Source organism: Cervus canadensis, chromosome 21 (assembly GCF_019320065.1).
Source record: "Cervus canadensis isolate Bull #8, Minnesota chromosome 21, ASM1932006v1, whole genome shotgun sequence".
NCBI lineage: Eukaryota > Metazoa > Chordata > Mammalia > Artiodactyla > Cervidae > Cervus > Cervus canadensis.
The window spans coordinates 45,877,366-45,886,354 of record NC_057406.1 but is presented as its reverse complement, the minus strand read 5'-3'; the positions used below and the strand labels follow the sequence as shown (position 1 = coordinate 45,886,354).

Below are 8,989 nucleotides of genomic sequence, written 5' to 3'. Positions count from 1 at the left end.
GACCACATCTGAGAAGCCGTTGGCTGGCCAGCCCTCCCCACCTACGTGCACGACAGAGAAGACGGGCACAAGGGCACACACACAGATGGATTCACACACAGACACGCACTCACACAGACACACGCAGCCGTCAGCACTGTGGCTCGGCAGCCCCAGTGGGCTGCTGCATGTTTGCAAATGTAAAATTAGTCACAGTAAATAACAACAAGGACGAGACTGATAGCAATCTGTCAACAGCCTGACAAATGCTCTGAGCGCTCTTGAGTTGGGAAGGACACTTAGGATAGTCATCACTCCTAAAAGAAAAAAGGATTATACGCTACCCAAACCCTAAGTACAAGCTAAAGATATTCACCTCATGAAACCATTCCTCAACTAGCCCCTTGGCACTTGCTGGAATTATTCGCAGCATGAGCTCCACTTTCTCATTTTCTGCTGACTCCATGTGGGTAATTCCTTCCTCATGATTAAAAGTGAGCTTGGCAGATCCTTCAAAGCGTGGTTTGAGGTGTGGTGGGGCTCCGAGTGCCTCCTTTGTCTAAGGCAGGTTGCTAATAACGCATCAGTGCATGGACAAGCAGGCCAGGGGAATATTCAGGCACCTAAAATAATTTTTAAAGGTAAACTTTAGAGCTATCTTTATATAAACATGTTTTTATAATAAAACATGCAGCTGACAGATGAAATGAACTGTTTACCTTAGAAAAGAATAGGTAGGCTTTTCTCTTCCCGGTAATCACTCCGGCCTTTCTGAATGTCATCCTGAAGCGATCCTGCCTTCTTCGACTTATCCAACATCTGAGGCTGCGAGATAACCCTAGTAGCACTGGCCTCCTTCTCTGGCCCCTTCATTATTAGCCTCCTGGTGGGTGAGATAGAATACAGTGAATGTAATAATCGTACTTCACACAACGGGCTCGCTCTCTCTTTTAAATGGAAAATCCCCTTATTACAAAACAAGGGGTGTTCTTTTTCTTCTACCTTTAAGTAGGACTGCCACATTCATTGCTTTTTACAAAAACGCAGCTGCTTTTTAAGCTACAGATAAATAGAATCTGCTAGGCGGTAATTCGACGCAGTCTGAATGCATTATTTTCTAAGACGCTTTGGCGAGGGGCTTTTTATTATAAACTGGAATGAACAAGGAAAGTCCTTTTCTCTTCTAATTATGAATGTGTTTTGTTCCCTACTATTAACCTACAATGTCAGATTGATCTTCTTCCTTTTCTGCCGCCAGTTTGATAAATCAACTTTTTTTTTTTTTCTGGAAAATTAGAGGGCTGATGATTAAGTCTTCATGGACTCCAATGACGAAAATAAAAATAGCACAAGAGAGAAATGAGTGCAAATGCTGTGACCATAAATAAAGACAATGAAGTGGCCCTCTGATGTCCAAGGTAACGAGTCCTGTTTGGGCACTGAGAGTTAAGATGAAAGGGATTTACTTGTCAATTTCATTTTCATTAACTTAACTTTAGTAAAATTAAGGCTTTCTAGGCATTTTCATAAAGTTGACCTTATATTTATTCACTTAAAAAGAGAGAGGGTAGAACAAAGATTGAATAAAACAGCTCCATTTCTATACAGAGCGCCCAGACCTCTGGTATTTGTTGTGTCCTTGCTCATAAAGTATAATAGTCAGTAATTTTACCAGTTAGTTCTTCCTTCACTTCTGGAAGCAATGCAAAGAGGAATTAAAACAGAAAAGGAAACACTGTGATAAAAGGTATTCAATTTGAATTTTCTGCTGGCCTCGCTCTAAATCCAAAGATAAACACAGAAAAATAGTGAACTCCTAATAATATCAAAAGATGATCTAGAAACTCTATTAGCCTAGGTGTTGGTTTAACTTTGATCCCAATGTTGATATTTCTGACTATAATATTATAATAGGCCATGGTGGTTATGCTCTATGTCTGTATGGATATATTTATTGCCTTGTTAAGTATAAAAGTATTGCTGAATCCCAACAATAAGGGGAGATTGCCTCTATGTCACAGAAGGACAGACAGGGGCCCACCACTCAGCCTACAGATTTAAAGCTGATGCCATCATTTCTCTTCTTCAGCAGTAATGGAAGGATGAACGGTGTGCAGCGGATCATTTCAGAACAATCTATTCCTGTTTGCTTATATTATTTTGAGTTTATTTCCAATAAAGGTAATAGTGGGACTCGGAGGGTGCTTGTGCAAAACAGAAAGGGTTTCATGAAAGAACTCTGTACTGGGATCATATGCATAGTCCAGAGACCTCAGAGGGAGAGAGGGATCTTGAAATTATATTTCCGTCTAAGGCTTTTTACTGCCTTTCCTGTGTAGTTCTGTTTGAAATTTTTCAAGAGGGTTATTTATCTCAAGTGAGATGCAGATCAAATTTTCAGAACACCCACTCTAGGAAGAAATAGAGTTGCTGTGAATAGTGGTGACAGAGCTTTGAGATTCCACCACTCGGCTTAGATTTGAATTAGTTTTCTGTCTGATATGCTGAGGACACAGGCGGCCCCGTCAGGTCACTGGCCTTGGCATCAGAGAACAGGCAGAGCTGAGGCAACACAAACCCAGTTTATCCGGAATAAATAGCCAAGCCCCTTCACCAGGAGACAAATGGAAGTATATCAGGCATCCCTGTAAGAGTGAAATCTAATCCTTGTGCATCAATATCTTCATTGAGCTAAGGCCACAATAACAAGCCTGCTTTGGTAATCAAGAATGTGTATTTTTGTAATATGGAGATGGGAAGCAGACAGAAGAAGAAAAAGGATCCCAGTTGTATATGTGAAGGAATTTAGTTTTCTAGTCATCCTGGTTTAGAAATATTACATTTGCAGAAGTAGGTTTTACCAGATTACTCACAAAAATACTTCTCAACTTCTGTGTTCGGCATCCATTCTTTCATCCTGGTTAATCATTAATCAGATGACAGACAGATTAAACAGGGCTGAATGTGAGCTTGTGAGGACAGCATAGAATCACCGTCTTCTGTAGTATTATTTAAGGTAATAAACATTACTTTATGTGGCAATAATATAAGCCACTAGCCAGAACGCTCAGTCCTTATTAAACCTCCAAAATAATGCTGTATGTAGCTTTACTGAAAGCAACTCTATGAGGATGCAGGGAAGAATGGTGTCTTGCTGAAGACACAGTGGGAGAGAATGCTTTACTGTCTGGGCCTCGTTTCATTCTTTCTTTGAGAAAAGAATAGGAGAAGGAAAAGCAAAGAAGAAGTAAGAAGGTAGTGGAGGAGAAGAAAAAACAGGAGGAGAAAATGTCAAAAACTCGCCGAGTTCAGTAAATGAATTATTTCTTTCCTTTCCATATAAAAATAATTCTCTTCATACATTACCCCTGCCACTTACAAGCAAACTCAGTTTTAAGCATTTTAAATCTCGCTTTCGGCCCCTGTAAATCGAAGATGGTTATACCTGTCTTATGGGGCTCCTATGAAGATTAAGGGAGGCTACATGAGTTACTAATGGTAACTGGTAACTGATGGTAACAGCTACCCGGTAGATGGCAGTCAATAAGGAGCAATTATTACTATTCAAGGCACTGTTAACTAGACTACTCACTCCTCTGGTGCCTCGTCACCCGGAGGCTCCTGACAAGTTCCCATACCATTCCCCGATCTCTAAGAACCCCACCGAAGCAAAATCACTCATTACAAATGGAACCCAGCACCACCTCACTCCTTTCTTCCGGCAGGTTCAGATCAGTTTATACTTTCAGTGGAAGCGCTGAACACTGGTTTTGTTTAACCTCCAGGTCCTGGGGGTGGGGAATATGGCCTATTTAGACATAGGGAACAGAAGGCACCAAATGTGTAATAATCAGAGCTAGTTGACTCAGCTACTCTGTTTTCAAAGAGTCCATAGGTATAACCAAGTTTCCAATCCACTGAGATGACATCTCCAGGGAGAAACTGGAATCCAGCCAGTTTTGGAGTTGTTGCCTTCTGACCCCAAATTCAAATTATTGTGCATTCCACACACATAGCTGCAAACACTGAATTTCAAAATGACAAAATAGCAACTTCAAGAAAACACCACATCCTGAAACATACTTTGTAAGTTACCTTTTAACTTTCATCAACATCATTATTTCCATTTTCTAAAATGGTAAAGTTAAGCTATATATGAAGATGAACTTTTTCTTTCAAGAAAGAAACATGCATCACTATGAATTTTAACAAATGTCTGCTCTTTATCCTCTTCCCTCTAAATCTAAATTCTGAATAGGATTATTTGAAATAATCTCATTTTTATAAAGCCAAATATCTTGTGATGATCAAACCTGACAATTATTGTACAAACAAATACACACTCTTGGAAGGCGAACTTCAAAAAGGTGTCCTCCTGGTGGCTGTTCGCCAGTGACAAGAGAGGCAGCAGAAAAAGAGTTCAAGCGCCACTGACCACAGGCGCTTTCAGCCAAGATTCTAATCACTGCTGAAGGAGGCAGTACAAAGGCGATGGGTGGGAGCAACAAAATGTGTCGAATCTGGTGTTTCCTACAAATGAGAAAACATTGACATCTCCCCCACATCATGTCAGCACAGAGATGCTCTAAATATGAAAAGTAAGACAAGCTTCTTAACTCCTTGTCAAGGCTTCCTGACATCCAACACTTTAGTGAGGTCATGAAATGTGTCCCCAGCTTCTGTTTTCTGTTCTCCTTCAGGGAACACAGTGAAGAATGGGGTTGCCCAGCTGCCTTTTAGCAAGTCACACTTGGATGACTCCCATCCTTACTCAGAGAGTGTGTTCATAACATTTGGACTCACGGAAGAAAACCCAAAATCAATTCAACACAAAAGAAATTCACGTATTTTGCTTCTTTAATATTTTATAGAGGGCCTGTGGTAAAGTTAAGTTGGAAAGTTTTATATGATGAAGATTACTGAGGTAAAAACTGAGGTAAGACGGAGATGAAATCTACAAGCTAATTAAATTCAGTAAGGGTTACTGAAGAGACATTATGCCCACTAAGCTCCCCTATGATCATACTTTGTTTTTGAAGGGGTGATAAATGGAGAGTTGGCATGGTTGTAGATTCCACACTGTGATCTTTTTGCAAAACCTGAGGAGGGGAAAAAAAGATGAAATGCATGGATTTCTACGCTGAATGGAAGCCAGAGCCGAGATGCAAAGAATAGATAAGTTAGAGATTCGGGGGAACTAAATTTGAAGTCAGCCAGTAAAACGGATTGAACCTTATTACCTCTAGTCACTGAGAAATTCCCGAGACAGTTGGATGCAATTTGAAAAGGTCAGAAAAATATTTCCTGCACAGCATTACTGCTTCATGGTTTAAGGGTGTACATTTGTGAGATGTCAGCTCTAATCATTTTTATTGACTTTGCTTTCCAGAGACAGACAGACAGTCTGGGAGGCAAGACTAGTAGATAAGAGAAAGGCAATCTTATAAATGAAAATCTCTCTTACTTTGTTCTCTTACTTGTGACTGTGAACAATCCGAAATCTTGCCCGTTCAAGGGGAAATTACACCAACTACACTGAAGAATGGCAGAATGGAAAGGAAATCAGGAGAGTATTGCTATGGCTCTAGAAACGCTACATTATTGGTAATGCTACTTATTTAGCCTCTATTACATGCCAAGCACTGTGAGAGGTAGATGATGCTGCGCTTTAATCCAAGTGTGAATATTTAAAATGAAATACCTTAAAATACACCAGAGTTAATTTACTGTAAGCATTTACTTTGAGGGCTGGCTTCATGAAACAGAGAAAGCACAGGATGAAAATGAAATAAAAAATTAAATCCCAAGGATCACAATTGAAACATACACTCAAGATATTATTTTAATGAAGTCTTTGTTGTGACTAAAGTCATTCTACAGACAACGAAAAAATATTTTTCTTTTTACTTTAAATGTGACTTGCATTTAATAAAAACTTTGTCAGCAAATGCATTTGTGGATTTTGTTTTTTTTTGGGGGGGGTGGGGGGGAACTGCAGAAGTCAATGCTGACTTTTCAAACCAGAACGGCATGATCTATTCTAACCCTGCAATGGTTTAATTAACATCTGACTTCTCTGTATGGGAATAGCCACCTGTTTGGAGGCAAGCACAAACCCATTTTCTCTTCTCCCATTTTGCGAGCAAGTGAGATGTCTAATGACCTTGAGACCTGACTGCATGCTTTCATAAGATGATCTGGCTCCATGAATATGACCTGGCAGCTCACTACTGAGGGAGCTTATCGACCAGCAAGATGGCTTTTCCTCTAAAAGACTTTATTCTAAGCAATCCCACACCTCATGCAATTCAGGAATTTCAAACTGTACCCTGTAATCAACAAGATCACTCATACCAGCAACACTAGAAGTTTTCATAATTTTAGGTACAGAAAAGACAAGTGAAAAAGACAGCTCATTAGCTAGATAGCTGAATTCTTGGCAGTGAGTGTAAAAATTTTGAGCAAGTGACTTTTTCTATATATTACTGAATACTTGGCATTGGTTAATACAAGCAATAACATTTAACAGACTTAAAACATTTTTTCAACTTGTGCAAAATCTTAGATTTGACCGTGAAAAAAGTTTTACCAAAAGCTATCGATGGTATAAAGACTTCCAGTGAATCACTGGCATTCCAGAGGATTTCAGTGAATCATTTAAAGCTTAAGCCTGTCCACATCTTCATTTCACAGGAAACGTATGACTAGTGAAGAAAGTACCCAGTGTGTGCATCTTTGAATTTCAGCTAAGTTCTCCATAAGGAAAAAGTTTGAATATTTCACATTGCTATTAATACCACTAATGATTATAATGATCATAAAAATCCTAAAACTATCATTTACAAGTAAGAATAGTGATAATAAAATAGAAGTAACAATCATTGAGGATGTCTGAGCCGTGGGCACCATGAAAATATGTCATCTCGTTTAATCCTTACATCCCACTTAAAACAATCAGTATGGTTTTTTTCCTCCCATATTATCCATGTGGGTTTCCCAGGTGGCACAGTGGTGAAGTATTCATCTGTCAATGCAGGAGACAAAAGAGATGTGGGTTCAGTCCCTGGGTCGGGAGATTCTCTGGAGAAGGGAATGGCTACCCACCCAAGTATTCTTGCCTGGAAAATTTCATGGCCAGAGGAGCCTGGGGAGCTCTAGTCTATGGGGTGGCAAAGAGCTGGACATGACCGAACGACTAACACACACACACACACACACACACACACACACACAGTGTGCCGGGATGTATCTGACTTTTATATTATCCATGGGGAGAATGAGGTCAAGAAACTCATCCATCCAGGTCAGATGACTCAAAGGTACTGATATGGGATGCAAATCCAGGTTCTCTGATTCTAGTCCCTATCATTTCAAAGTCATGTTAACCCAGCTGTGCTACTCTCCTCAGATCATACAGCATTTCTGGAGCATGTTGAGCTGATCTCACTGCTCAGATAGACGGAGTCAAGCCCACCACATATTTGAGTCAAGTCACCAACCACAGCCCCCTTCTAGAGCTGTGTGCGTGCAAGCTCAGTCGCTTCAGTTGTGTCTGACTCTGTGCGACCCCACGGACTGTGGCCCCCCAGGCTTCTCTGTCCATGGGATTCTCCAGGCAAGAACACTGGGGTGGGTTGCCATGCCCTCCTCCAGGGGGTCTTCCCGACCCAGCATGTCTTATGCTCCTGCATTGGCAGGCTGATTCTTTACCACTGGTGACACCTGAGAAGCCCCCCTAGAGCCACTACAGGCTAACAGTTGTTGATAGATCTCCTTTCTGTCCTCATGGAATTTAGTTCTCGAAGGGAATAATACACTCATAGCAGCCTCCTTAATCAAATTGCATGGTTCACCTATACCTCATAAATTTGGAGCCTAATTGTACACAAATTGCTTTTCTATTTGAACTACCTTTGAATTATGTTCAGAGAAGAGCAAGAAGAGAAAGTTTTTTCTCAGCTGGGGCTGCATTAAGATCGAATACGTTAGCTCAAGGGATCCTTCTCTAAACACAACTTTAAAAGGGAAAATGTGTAGCTATTTTGTTATTGTCACTGACAGATAAATGGAATGAAAGGAAAATAATGATGGGTCACCAGAGTTTAGCGCATAAACTACTGCAGGTCTTTTATTTCAACAGAATGTACCAAACACAGCCAGGTTTCAAGAAAATGTTATTTTACCTTTAACAGACAATCGTTTATTCTAACCAATTTACCAAACATATCCCTAGCAATGATTCTTCCTGTTTGGAGAGAGGTGATGACAGTTATGTGTTGAAATGCTGGTTGGCAGTCCCAGAACAGATTGTCCAGGGATCTGCCTTCATCTGCATTTTGGAGGCTGACTCTGAGCCCTTCCTCTCTGGGGGAGAGTCTAGCTTACTTGTCAGGCCCCCTTCCAGAAGGAGACCTTTCTTCCAAGCCCGAAAGTGAACTTTCCTGCTGACAAAGCTATCTTGGAGTCAAGAGGCATTGGAATGAATCAAGAGGAGACAGAGCAGCAGCTGGGCCGCACTTCTGGCAGGATGGAGACCCTGCTGAGCTCTAAAAGTGAAAGCATTTGAAAAAGAGAATTGAAACGGGGTGCAGCTACAAAGGTGGAGAGAGGAATAGGTGCAAAAGAGACAGCCCACAAAATGAACCGAAATCTGGACTGTGACTCCCCCAGCGCTTCTGAATCCTTTCTTTCCTTATACACAGAGCAAGGCAGAGAACAATGCAGAGGAGTGGGAAATGGGGACCTTTTCTTTGCATCCCTGAAGTGCTTGGGAACAAAACAAGTCCATTTCCGAACCAAACAAAAAATGTAAAGTTGTAATACAAAAAACTTTAAAAATAAAGTTTTAATATCTCATATTGAGGAATCAGTTTTTAAGACCTGGCTATCTTCAAAAGAAGATGCCTGCAAAAAGGTTTTTAAAGACAGGTTAATTGACTGACTTCTAGGTTTTTTTCCTCCAGAATTGTAACCTACTTTCTAAATTGAAACTTCATTAAAAAAAAAATCT

The 8,989-nt window shown here is 40.5% G+C and overlaps 1 long non-coding RNA gene across 1 annotated transcript in view; it reads right to left on the bottom strand.

The window, feature by feature from the left end:
• Window positions 1-367: 367 nt before the first annotated feature.
• Window positions 368-8,989, bottom strand: part of LOC122423504 — a 30,838-nt gene continuing 22,216 nt past the window's right edge. Inside the window, exons 4-5 of the long non-coding RNA XR_006264163.1 lie at window positions 699-862; window positions 368-602 (exon numbers count right to left, since the gene is read on the bottom strand). This is a non-coding gene — a long non-coding RNA (uncharacterized LOC122423504). The remainder of the gene's footprint in view (window positions 603-698; window positions 863-8,989) is intronic.